This window comes from Phocoena sinus, chromosome 12 (assembly GCF_008692025.1).
Source record: "Phocoena sinus isolate mPhoSin1 chromosome 12, mPhoSin1.pri, whole genome shotgun sequence".
In the NCBI taxonomy this organism is placed as follows: domain Eukaryota; kingdom Metazoa; phylum Chordata; class Mammalia; order Artiodactyla; family Phocoenidae; genus Phocoena; species Phocoena sinus.
Window position 1 is genome coordinate 75789436 of NC_045774.1, and position 13452 is coordinate 75802887.

The following is a 13452-nucleotide window of genomic DNA, read 5'->3' on the forward strand; positions in this document are numbered from 1 at the left end:
AATATGGAATACAGCAATGTTTTGTTTATTACAAATATTTTAATTTACAGGTTTGTATAAGTTTATTAAGAATATTTTAATTTACAGGTTTGTTCCACGTAAGTAACTTAATTAACCTACAAGTGAGAGAGAAGGAGGTAGAAGAAATCTTTTGGTCTCTGCATTTATAAATGCAGCTATAAAGCCCACAGGCTTGTGACAGGGCTCACTTGGAGGCCGAGATGACTAGCTTCTCTTTACATGCGGTCTTTCATCTTAAAAGAAGCTAAATGGGCCCCTTCATGGGACCATAGCATCATTCTAAGAATGGTGAGTGGCAAGCCCAGGTCTAAGAGCATGAATGCCTGGGTATGGTTGGCCTACCACAGTGACTAGGAATGAACATAATCCATTAGGTTTTGCTAACCTTCTAATTTTCCTTAAGTAGCCAAATATCTAGATGCAGAGTCTCTTAGTGATTATTATTATGATTCTGACTTGGCAGTTAGAGATATTTGTGACATTTCAAGTAAATTGTACTATTTGGCGATCTAAAGCCTCAACATAAAAACACTTACCAAGCATCTGTTTGTATCATGTCTGCTGATGTCCCCATGGGCCAATGCTGACACATGGCCAAATCCAGAGTTGATTCGGAAGGGGATCCACAAGGGCACAGATACTGGGAAGAATGATTCATGGGGCTTTAATGTGGCAATCACCACAAGATCATTGAAAATTGTAATGTATAATTTTCTTAATTATTAAAGTGGGAGCATATTTTGTCAATTAAAGATATCAACCTCAGTGCATGGATTTCATTTTCCATATTTAGTATTTGAATTTAATTACTTCCTTTAACTAGTTCGTTTTATTATCAATATCTTTTTGTGTTTCATTGAATTCATAGATTTTTTTTTTAAACAGCATTGCTATTTCTTTTCTCACATTATTCTGCTCTGGATTTCTTTGAATGTAATCAATTAACAATATAGTCATAACAATTATATGGAGAGTCAAGTGTTTTCGTGTTTTTAAATTTTTTCTTTAGTAAAGAAAGTTTAGCATATCAACAGATCAAAAGAAGGTTAATATTTCTGAAGTATTTTTATGGATGAGGTTCCAACGGTAAAATACTATGACAAACAAACAACAGCAACAAACAAGAACTATATATGCCACACAAAACACATCTATAGATCGACTTGGGCCCAAGAGCTATCAGTTTGCAAACTCTGCTCAAACTAAAAGTAAATGATAAAATTAATATTTTAGCATAACAAGCCCTTTTTTTTTTTTTTTGCAGTACGCGGGCCTCTCACTGTTGTGGCCTCTCCCGTTGCAGAGCACAGGCTCCAGACGCGCAGGCCCAGTGGCCATTGCTCACGGGCCCAGCCACTCCGCAGCATGTGGGATCTTCCCGGACCGGGGCACGAACCCGTGTCCCCTGCATCGGCAGGCGGACTCTCAACCACTGCGCCACCAGGGAAGCCCCAACAAGCCCAATTTTTGCTCCATGCTATGTGGTCCAGATAGGTCTTAAGAGAATTTAGAATGTTAATGTTTTCCACCATCTGCCATTTTCAGAATGAAATCCTCAATCTAATTTGGAGAAAAGATCTGCCATACAGCAGACTGTTACAGAGTTTTATATATATTCATTAGTGATAAGCATAAAATCAGTTTAATTTATAGTTAAAATGCTATTCAAGAAAACTTGAATGCAAGTCTTTCAGCCAGAACAATTTTAATTTCATGACAATTGATAAAAGTTGGCTAAATTAGGCCTATTTTACCAGTAATCACTGGTCATCACTTTGTTTGTGGGGACAGAAATGGGATGTGTAGGACCCTCAAAAGTGTGGTCTGTAGACCAACATCAGCATCACCTAGGAACTCCTTAGAAATGCAAAATCTTGGGTGCCACGCCCAACATACTGAATTGGAAGATCCCCAGGGGCCTGTGTACGAGTTAAAGTTTGAGAGGCACTGGCCTGGGGTACATTTCTTGATTAAGTGGTGTCTTGTTCAAAACCACCAGGACGGACCTCATCAGTGAGCTTTTGTTGGGAGATGAGAAGCATGATCGCTTGGGGCAGGGCCCTGGCTCTGGCCATCCTGAGACAGAAATATTTGAATTGGCTCCAGAGCCCCATGGACATTTTGCTATGGGCCCCGTGCAGAAATGTAGGGGTAGCATACTACCGCTTCTCCAGCAGCTGAGAACTGTTTCTGTATGAATGCTGGTTTTCTGAGGGGACACAAAGTCTCCCAGAAATACTTGCTGTCAGTACATTTTGCTCACGCCCACTCCTAAAACTTTCACCCACACTTCGTTTTATGACTCAACCTAATAGTTCCCCTGAGAGCCTAGTGAAAAGGAGCCATGGAGCCACTTGCCCTTCTAGAGACACATTGCCATGGAGTATTACATATGCAGTGGCCTTTTCAGTGCCTCACTTCAGAAGGCATATGGCATCAGTATGTCCCATTACTGGTCATATTAACATGATCATTTTGTTAAGGTGCTATCTGCCAGTTTTCCACTGTAAAACTTCCTTTTCTCACAGAGGTTCGGGAGAGAAGTATTTGTTGTGAGGGGACAGATAAAAATTCTAAAGAAAACTTATATTGTCTTTTCCCAGTATATCCCTCTGTGAGAGAGAAAATGTTAACAAATATCTAATCAAAGATTAGAGAATATAGTTCATGTTATTCTTTTTAAGAACAATAAAAACAGTTAACAATGCTAAGTTATCTAAATTACACTTGTGGTGGCCAAATCTATATAATCCTTTTAAATTACCTTGGTATTGGGGGTGGTTTTTTCAACATGAGAATACACTATAGAATATCCATATTTTTCCCCATGGGAAGAAATAACGATGGTTATTTCCTTTTTGTACTTACAAAGTAAAATTCAGAACATTATATATGGTTACTTAATTCAATTATTAATGAAAAGATATATCACAATAGCTTTTTTAAAATAAATTTTATGTATTTATTTATTTTTGGCAGTGTTGGGTCTTTGTTGCTGCATGTGGGCTTTCTCTAGTTGCGGCGAGCAGGGACTACTCTTCATTGTGGTGCACGGGCTTCTCATTGAGGTGATTTCTCTTGTTGCAGAGCATGGGCTCTAGGCATGCGGGCTTCAGTAGTTGTGGCACGCGGGCTCTAGAGCGCAGGCTCAGTAGCTGTGGCTCACGGCCTTAGTTGTTCTGTGGCATGTGGGATCTTCCCAGACCAGGGCTCGAACCCGTGTCCCCTGCATTGGCAGATGGATTCTTAACCACTGCGTCACCAGGAAAGCCCCACAAAGCTTTTTAAAAATCTTTTCAATATCCACTAAAGAACTTACTCTCTTTAAAGTAAATTTATGGGTAACAACTTCAGTGGTTAAAATGCCATGCTTTTTTTTTTTTTTGGCCAAGACAAGACACTCAGTTTTACTCTTCTTTCAGTGGCAAAAACATATAATCAACATGAATTATTACATGACATTTGGGCATGTAAAAATATTTTTCTAAATAAAGTTAAATCTAATACTGACTCCATCCTCCTGGACTTTGGAATTAAGTACAAAATTTTTTTTTTTTTCCTTTTTTAAGACTTCATTTTGTTTTAGAGCAGTTTTGGGTTAGAGAGATTTCCCATATACCCCCTGGGCCCACATATGTATAGATTTCTCTATTATCAACTTCTCCCACTAGAGTGGTATGCTTGTTACAACTGATGAACCCATGTTAACACATCATAATCACCCAAAGTCCATAGACACCTTAGGGTTCATTCTTGGTATTATACATTCTATGGGTTTAGACATGCATAATGGCATATATCCATCATTATGGTGTTATACTATTTTCACTGGCCAAAAAATAAAAATGCCATGCTTTAACTATACTTTAATAGTCATTAACTCATTTGACCCACACGACAATTATATGAAGAAGATAGGGAATGCATTATCATCATTTAACAGGTAAGGAGAACCTTAAAGAGACCAGTGATTTGCCCATGCCCACACATGTTAGGGCCAGAAATAAAAATAGAACTGAGGTCTCCTGATTCCTGGACCAGGATGTTTTCCATTATAACATAGTATTTATCTCCTTAGTTGCTCTTAAAATCTATGATCTGGGGCTTCCCTGGTGGCGCAGTGGTTGAGAGTCCGCCTGCTGATGCAGGGGACACGGGTTCATGCCCTAGTCCAGGAAGATCCCACATGCCGCAGAGCGGCTGGGCCCGTGAGCCATGGCCTCTGGGCCTGCGCGTCCGGAGCCTGTGCTCCGCAACGGGAGAGGCCTCAACAGTGAGAGGCCCACGTACCGCAAAAAAAAAAAAAAAAAATCTATGATCTGTTGCAGACAAAGTGCCAAAGGAAAATTCTATCAGTAAAATAAGCAACCTACTAGTTAGGATCTAATAAAATGTGCTCAAACTATGTTGTTTTCCTTTGGTCTTATTCTTACTTATTCTAGATCAAAAAAGAATAAATGAATGCATACCACCACAGATTTACCAAGAAACCAGTTATTTCACAGTTTTGAGGATTTTGTGCCCAACACTAATTCATATATCATCCTTTATTTGGACATCTTTTGTTTTATTCTGGACCAAAATCTTACTAGTAATATAAGAAACGTTGCTGAGGGCTTCCCTGGTGGCGCAATGTTAGGAATCTGCCTGGCAATGCAGGGGACACGGGTTCGAGCCTGGTCCGGGAAGATCCCACTTGCTGCGGAACAACTAAGCCCGTGCGCCACAACTACTAAGCCCGTGCACCTAGAGCCCAAGCTCCACAACAAGAGAAGCCACCGCAATGAGAAGACCCTGCACCACAACGAAGAGTAGCTCCCACTTGCCACAATTAGAGAAAGCCTGTGCACAGCAACAAAGACCCAGTGCAGACAAAAATAAATAAATAAAAATTTAAAAAAATGTTGCTGAATCTATTTTTAAAAAGTGTTGCTGAATCTAACTCATCTTTGACAATTAAAATTTGTGAGTTTGCAGACCAGCTCTACCAGATAGACCTTATTACTTACAGACTTGATTTAGTTTCTTGGTAAAATGATCTTCTCAGTAGGGCATGAGAGCATAATATTCCTTTCACTTTCTAGCTTGACTTTAAAACTTGGGTTACTTTTATGACCGTTTAGGCCCTATTTACTGCCAACCCCCTGCAATCTAATTCTATATATGCTCTGGACAACAGTGTCCAATTTACAAAGATATTTTTCTTTAAAGAATGCCTGTTAGCCCCAGATATGAAATTGACTAATGTCAATTATTTAAAAGAAAAATAAAAATTATTAGAAGGCTGAAATGTGATGGAGAAATCACTCTTGATTTGATTCTCAAAAAATGATGGGGGAGTGCCTGATAAACAAAGTAGAAACTCATTGAATGTTTGTTGAATGAATACATGAATTAGTTAACATGTATTCATGACATATATTTTAGCTATTCCCTTTTCTAGTAAGCCACTGACATCCCCAGTCTAGGTTAGGAGATACTACTGTTTCCATTGCACCCCATCATACTTCAGTGGTATTGTTGAGATTAGTATCATTATTATTGCTATATTTATTGGGTGCCAGAGGCTGAGGCACTGAGATTAACTCAGATTACAAGGTCACATAGTTAGTAAGGGAGATTAACTCAGATTACAAGGTCACATAGTTAGTAAAGGAAGAGTCATTTGTCATCACTTATTACCCTTTATTATACTCATCTTCTTACTTGTCTCTCTACTGCACTGCTGATTCTTTGAGGATTGAACCTGAGTCAGAGTCAGCTTCTGTAATAACAAGAACAGTAGCAAACAACATTCACTGAGTAGTCATACTACTTTACATGGTTGACCTCATTTAAACTTCACAACATTCTTATGCTTGCTTAGGTACTATTCAACCTATTTTACCATAAGATACATTTGGTAGTTATTTCTTTAAGATATACCATATGGGGCTTCCCTGGGTGGCGCAGTGATTGAGAGTCCGCCTGCCGATGCAGGGGACACGGGTTCGTGCCCCGGTCCGGGAAGATCCCACATGCCACGGAGCGGCTGGGCCTGTGAGCCATGGCCGCTGAGCCTGCGTGTCCAGAGCCTGTGCTCCGCAATGGGAGAAGCCGCAACAGTGAGAGGTCCGCGTACTGCAAAAAAAAAAAAAAAAAAAGATATACCATATGATTGAAATTATTGCAAAAGGCTATAATTATTTTTCACATTTTATTTATTTATGATTTTAAAAATAATCTTTATGCTTTAGAACAGTTTGAATTTAAATGAAAATTGCAAAGTACAGGGTTCCCGTGTATTCCACACATTTTCCCTTATTATGAATATCTTACATTCATATGGCACGTTTGTCACAATTATTAAACCAATATTGAGTCAGTAGTTTATTCAGACTTCCTTAGTTTTTACCTAGTGTTTTTTTCCATTCCAGGATCCCATCCAGGATACTATATTACTTTTAGTTTTCATGTGTCCTTAGGCTCCTCTTGGTTATGACAGTTTATCAGACTTTCCTTGCTTTTGATGAACTTAGCTTTGCGGAGAAATACTTAGATATTTTGTAGAATATTCCTCAATTGGAAACCATCTAATGTTTTTCACATGATTAGGCTGGGGTTATGGGTTTGGGGGAGAAAGACCATGGAGGTAAAATGCCATCTTTATCACATCAGAGCAAGGGTACATATTATCAATATTTCTTATCACCATTGTTGTTGACCTTGATCACCTGGCTGAGGTAGTGTTTGTCAGATTTATCCACCCTAAAGTTACTGTTTTTCTTCCCATTCCACATTGTACTCTTTGGAAAGAAGTCACTACATGCAGCCCTTACTTAAGGAGCAGGCTGTTATGCCCCACCCCCTTGAGCGTGGAGTAGCTACCTAATTATTTAGAATTCTTCTGCAAGAGATACTTATCTCTTCTTCCCCATGTATTCATTCATTCAATCACTTATTTCTATCCATATGGACTCATGGGTATTATTTTACACTTCAGGTTACAGTTCAATGCTACTTTATTTTTTTGCTCAAAGTGTTCCAGCTCTGGGCATTGGGAGCTTTTCCAGTTGTTTCCTGTGTCCCTTCTCCATAACCTACACCAATTTGCAGGTTTTTTCTTTGAGCACTTTTTTACTTCTTGGTACTAAAAGATGTTCTGGGATCCTCTTATACTTTCCTGCCCCAGTCCTAGAATCAGTCATTTTTCCAAGGATCCCTTGTTTACTTTGGTTGGAGAATAGTGTTAGAAACCAAAATCTGGGTACTAAGTGTGCTTGTTGCCAGTAGGGTGTCTATGCTTCTAAACCCTCTCAGCTGACAGATCAAAGACATATGTGTGCATATAATAACCTGTGTATATACACATATCTATACGGAACCATCTGTATCTAAATTAACCTAAACATGACATTATACTTGTGTCTCCAATTCTGATCTATTGCCACATGGATTACTCTAGCCTCCTTTCGTTGCTTACCTATAAACTTCCACTTCAACAGTGAGAAACCTGCCTCATACTATTTGCCATCGATCCAGTTACTTAATTGTTCAGTTCCAGCAGATTCATAGAACAATATCAGAATTGTTGACTTGTACGCCTGTGGGAAACAACCTTATAAACTAGAGTACATTGCCCATGTGCGGTCCCTTTTGCCTTTAGTCTTACAGACTCTACTCATTTCCAAATCTACTAGGTCAGCAAATTTCACCCTGACCTTCTTAAATACATTTTATAATACAATTGGATTCTTTTGTCACAGTCAGTATTCCATCCTGGTATTCCCCAACCTCCTAAATGGATAAAAAAATTTCATATGTTAAGGCTCACTCTTTGCAGAAAAGGTCTATGGATTGTGAAAAATGCTTAGTGCTGTTTATCTACTATTACAACTGTCATACAGAATAGTTACAGCACCCTACAAAATTTCCCGTACTAGACATATTCAGCCTCTTCCCATCTCCCTAAGCCCCTGGAAACCACAGATCTTTTTACTATCTCTATAGTTTTACCTTTTCAGAAATATCAAATAATTGGAATCATATAGTATGTAGCCCTTTCACACTAGTTTCTTTCACTTAGCAATATACATTTCAGTTTCATCCATGTCTTTCACGGCTTGCTAGCTTATTTCTTTGTATTGCTGAATAATATTCCATTGTATGGATGCACCACAATTTCTGTATCCATTCATCTATTGAAGAGCAGATTGGTTGCTTTCAGTGTTTGGTGATTATGAAAAAGCTGCTATACATATCCATGTGCAGCTTTTTGTGTAGACATAAGTTTTCAGATTTGTTGAGCAAATATCCATGAGTACAATTTCTGGGTTGTATGGTAAGGCTATGTTTAGCATTGTAAGAAACTGCTGAACTGCTTTCCAAAGTGGCTGTACCATTTTGCATTTCTGCTATCAGTAAACAAGAGTTCCTGCTGACCTGTAACTTCACCAGCAACTGGTACTGTCAAGGTTTTTAAAATTTGTTTTTATTTTTAATTTAGCCATTCTAATAGGCATGTAGAGGTATCTTGTTGTTTTAATTTGCTGTTCTCTGATGATACATGACGTTGAACCTCTCGCATGTTTTTTATTTTTTTTTTAACTTTTTATTTTATATTGGAGTATAGTTGATCAACAGTGTTGTGATAGCTTCAGGTGTACAGCAAAGCGATTCAGTTATACATATACATGTATCTATTCTTTTTCATATTATTTTCCCATTTAGGTTTTTACATAATATTGATCAGAGTTTCCTGTGCTATACAGTAGGTCCTTGTCGGTTATCCGTTTTACATATAGCAATGTGTAGATGTCAATCCCAAACTCCCTAACTACCCCTTTCCCTCACCCTTCCCCCACCCCTGTGTAACCATAAGTTCATTCTTTAAGTCTGTGAGTCTGTTTCTGTTTATTTGCCATCTGTATATTTTCTTTGGTGAGGTGTCCAGATCTCTTGTTTATTTTTAAACTGAGTTTTTTTTTATTGTTGTTGAATACTAAGACTTCTTTGTATATTTTGGATACAAGTCTTTATCAGAAAAATGTTTTGCAAATATTTTCTCTAAGTCTGTGGCTTGTTTTTTCATTTTCTAAACACTCTCTAACAGAGCAGAAGTTTTTAATTTTAATGACTTATCAATTCTTTTTTCATGAATCATGACTTTGGTGTTGTATCTAAGAACTCATCACCAAAACCAAGATCACCTAGGTTTTATCCTATGTTTTCATCTAGAAGTTTTATTATTTTGCATTTTACATTTAGGTCTGTGATCCAATTTGAGTTAATCATGGTGAAAGATACATGGTCTCTGTCTAGGTTTTTGTTTTGTTTTGTATATGGACATACAATTTTTTCCAGAACGATTTGTTGAAAAGACTACCCCTTTTCCATTGAATTGCCTGTGTACCTTTGTCAAAGATCAGTTGACTATATATGTGTGGGTCTATTTCTGGGCTCTATAATTTTTCTATTTTACTGTGTGTTCATCCTTTCCGCAATATCACACTGTCCTGATTACTGTAGCTTTACAGCAAGTCCTGAAATCAAGCAGTGTAAGTTCCCCCATTTAGTTCTTTTTCAGTATTGTGTTAACTATTCTAGGTCTTTTTTTAAAATTGAAGTATAATTGACCTACAATTATGTTCCACAACATAGTGATTCAATACATCTATACATTACAAAATGATCGCCAGGATATCTAGTTACCATCTGTCACCATACGAAGCTGTTACAATATTAATGACTGTATTCCCTATGGTGTACATTTCATCCTGTGACTCATTTTTTTTGTAACCAGAAATTTATCTCCCTCACCTGTTTCACTCATCCCCCCCATGCCTCTCCCTTCTGGCAACCACCTGTTTGCTCTCTGTATGTATGACTTTGTTTCTGTTTTATTATGTTTGTTCATTTGTTTTGTTTTTTATATTTCACATATAAGTGAAATCATATGGAATTTGTCTTTCTCCATCTGACTTATTTCACTTAGCATAATACACTCTAGGTCCATCCATGTTGTCACAAATGTCAAGATTTCATTCTTTTTTATGGCTGAGTAATAAATCCATATATATATACGTATATATACATATATATATACACCACATCTTCTTTACTCATTCATCTATTGATGTTATTTAGGTTGCTTCAATATCTTGGCTATTGTAAATAATGTTGCAATAAAACTAGTGTTTTATTTTCTTCGGAAAAATACCCAGAAGTGGGACTGCTGGGTCACATGGCAGTTCTATTTTGAATTTTTTGAGGAATCTCCATTCTGTTTTCCACAGTGGTCGCACCAATTTACATTCCCACCAACAGTGCACAAGGGTTCCCTTCTCTACATGCTCGCCAACACTTGTTATTTCTTGTCTTTTTTAGAATAGCCATTCTCACAGGTGTAGGGTGATATCTCATTGTGGTTTTCATTTGCATTTCCCTGATGATAGTATGTTGAGCATCTTTTCATGTGTCTGTTGGCCATTTGTATGTCTTCTTTGGAAAAAATGTCTATTCAGGTCCTCTGCTCATTTCTTAGTCAGGTTGGTTGTTTTTTTTTTTTTTTTTGATACTGAGTTCTTTGTATATTTTGGTTATCAGCTCCTTATCAGATATATCATTTGCCATGATCTGATGGGCAATTTTAAAAGAGTACTTAAACTGCAGTGTGTGGAGGAAAGAAATGGGTGCAGAGAGACCAGTTAAGGGGTGGTTGAGGTGATCATGGTGAGAAGGTGATGGAGGCTTAAGTTAAAGTGTATGCAGTGGAGCTGAGAGAAGTGGAAGGCGTCAAGATATGTTTTTTAAAATAAATTTATTTATGTATTTATTTATTTATTTTTGGCTGCATTGGGTCTTCATTGCTGCCCGCGGGCTTTCTCTAGTTGCGGCGAGCGGGGGCTACTCTTCGTTGCGGTTCATGGGCCTCTCATTACGGTCGCTTCTCTTGTTTCGACCTCTAGGCACGTGGACTTCAGTAGTTGTGGCTCGTGGGCTCAGTAGTTGTGGTTCACAGGCTCTAGAGCGCAGGCTCAGTAGTTGTGGCACACGGGCTTACTTCCTCCCCAGCACGTGGGATCTTCCTGGACCAGGGCTCGAACCCATGTCTCCTGCATTGGCAGGCAGATTCTTAACCACTGTGCTACCAGGGAAACCCCCAAGATATGTTTTGCAGGAGAATTGATTAGAGTTGGTCATGGATTGGATGTGGGTGGTAAGGGAGGATAAAGTGTCAGTGATGGCTTGGGGCACATGTAGTAATGGAAGAATATGAAGGAAGCACAGTTGTGGGGGGAATATGTTCTAAGATCTCAGATTCAGATGCCTGAGGCCCATCAAAGACAAAATACCACACAAGCTGTGAGATATACGAGCTTGAAAGAAGGATGTAAGCTGGAGATACACACTTGGGAGTTATAAATAGATGGCAACCCATGGTATGAGGATGGATCACATAATTTAAGCAGGACGTATAATATAAGAAAAAAACTAGAAAGCAACCAGAAAGAATTCTGACATTCAAGGGTCAGAAATAAGAGGAGCTGGCGAAGAAGAATGAGAAAGGGGGACCAGATATAAATGACGGTATAGAAGCCAAGACTTCGCTTAAGTTATTTCCTTCAGGGTCAAGGCTGTTTCTCCAAGATCCGAGGGAGGTCATTCATTTTTGTGTAGTTGTTCATCTCACGTGAGTGTCCCACTCACAGCTGCTGGGCCCCAAACACTGCAGTTCATTACTAGCAACTTTCTTTAAATTTAATTACAAATGGCCATTTCCCTGAAGGCATCCCCAGAATATCAGGATGGCTGGTGAAAGACGGCTCTTGGAGTCAGCTAAATGCTGGCCTGGGACCAAGAGTCAGGCTTTTTACTGAGTCCTTGAAATACAGCCAGTTTCTTTCTTTGTCATGTGAATCAGTTTTCTCTCAGGGGTCCCTTTTGTCTTCTATGATGACAATGACATGAAATTAGGGTGACCTTCAGTAACGGGAGGATGAGAGCAGGGTGAAGAGTTGTTCCCCTTAACACTTTCCATTTATTATCAGATTTCTTGGTCAAGGTTGATATCACTGGTGAAGATGGAGATATTATAGGATGTAGTAAATGAAGGAACTGGAAACCCAGAAATACTCAATTGAGTGTGATAGAACTTTTCTGTGTGTAACCAAGCCAGGAAGAACTGGGAGTGATACCATGGTTTGGCACTCATCACTACGCCATTGAATGCACAACTTGGCCTTGAAGTATGGCTATGTGAGGAGAGGTTGGACCAATGGCATTGATCTATAAAACAGAAAGAGTCTAGACTGGGTGTACATACTGGGGACCTCAAAATAATGAATACCCAATGCAAGATATTTGTAGTTGAGATTCTTGGGAATGGATAGCATATGCTCCTAGAAGTGTAGATCAGAACTGCCAGAGGTTACACAGTTTGAAAAAGACCATTCTGACACATAATTCTGGCAGAGATGGTGACGAGTGAGGCTAACCTAACCCTAGTCTCCAATATGCCCAGTTAAAAATTATTATCATAAATCCAGTAAAACACAAATAAACTGGAAAAATACATTTGCAACATATATAGCAAATTGTTAATAACGTTATTATGTAAAATCCCTTATGAATCTGTAAGAAAAATAGATACAACTAATAGAATGTGTGCAACGAATACAGGCAGGCGATTCTCAAAAGAAAGAAGCTAAAATGCCAATAAACATGATAAACTGTCAAGCAACAATAAATATCGTTATCTGCCTATCTGATCCGTAATGATTATAAAGCATAATTAAATTCAGTAAGAAGAGTGGGGTGTAAAGAAATGAGCACACTTTCATAGATTTTGTTGGAATTGTGAATTGATGTATTTCTGGATGATGTAACCAATCATGTACCAAAAATTTTAAGTTAAAGCTCCCTGACCCAGAAATTTCCCTTGTAGAAATTTATGCTAAGAATTTAATTAGACAAATTCACAAAATTGTGTATACTGGGGTACTAATAGTTAAATTGATATAATAGCTTAAATTAGAAACAAGCTAAATTGTAGTGGCTAAATAAATTATGGAATATCCATATAATGCAATATTAAGTAGTCAGTATTTTTACATAGAAAAGTGCTCCTGATGTATTGTTAAGTTTTTAGAAACAGATTATAGAATAACATTAAAATAAATAAACATTTGTGTAAAGCAAAGAGAGCTTATATTGGCATATAAAAATCTGGAAAAATTAAGTGAGATGAGGTTATGGGGGATTTTCACTTCACTGTATTATTTGTTACTTTTTCAATACTCATGAATTATCAGGAGAATCTATATCCACTTAATATAATAAAAATAATTGTATATGAGATAACAAAAAAGTAAATATCTTAAAATTTTTAAATGAAATATGCATTAAGGCAAAGATTGTACTTCCAAACTAGTTAAGAACCTGTATTATGTC